Here is a 685-nt window from a genome sequence, read left to right as displayed (position 1 = left end):
TGTTGGAAAACGTCTACACGCAATGGGAATGGTGCAAAAAGAAAGAAATTGGGTGCCATACAAATTGAAAGAGAGAGACATGGAAAGACGTTTGGTCATGTGCGAGATGCTTCGTCAACGACAACAAAGGAAGGATTTTCTACATTGTATCGTAACTGGCGATGAAAAATGGATCTACTACGATAACCCTAAACGCTTGAAAGCATGGATGATGCCAGGTGAACTAGGTCCATCAACGCCAAAACGAAATATCCATGCTTCGAAGATTATGTTGTGCATCTGATGGGATCAGAGAGGTGATATATATTATGAGCTGCTCAAACCGTCCGAAACTATCACTGGCGATCGTTATCGACTACAACTGATACGTTTAAACCAAGCTTTGAAAGAAAAACGATTGGAATGGGACAATAGGCACAACAAACTGATTCTGTTACATGACAACGCTAGGCCACACGTTGCAAAACCGGTCAAGAAATACTTGGAAGGAGTAAAGTGGGAAATTCTGCCCCACTCGCCGTATTCACCGGACATTTCTCCTTCAGATTTCCATTTGTTCCGATCCATGCAGTCGGCTCTTTCTGGAGGACGATTCAATTCTTATGAAGATATCAAAAAATGGCTTGATGAATGAATCGCTTCAAAAGAACCAGATTTTTTCATTCGAGGAATCCGTTTATTACCG

This window comes from Trachymyrmex cornetzi, unplaced genomic scaffold (genome assembly GCF_001594075.2).
Source record: "Trachymyrmex cornetzi isolate Tcor2-1 unplaced genomic scaffold, Tcor1.1 scaffold525, whole genome shotgun sequence".
Taxonomy (NCBI): domain Eukaryota; kingdom Metazoa; phylum Arthropoda; class Insecta; order Hymenoptera; family Formicidae; genus Trachymyrmex; species Trachymyrmex cornetzi.
The sequence above is the reverse complement of the archived record's forward strand: the minus strand, read 5'-3'. Positions refer to the sequence as shown.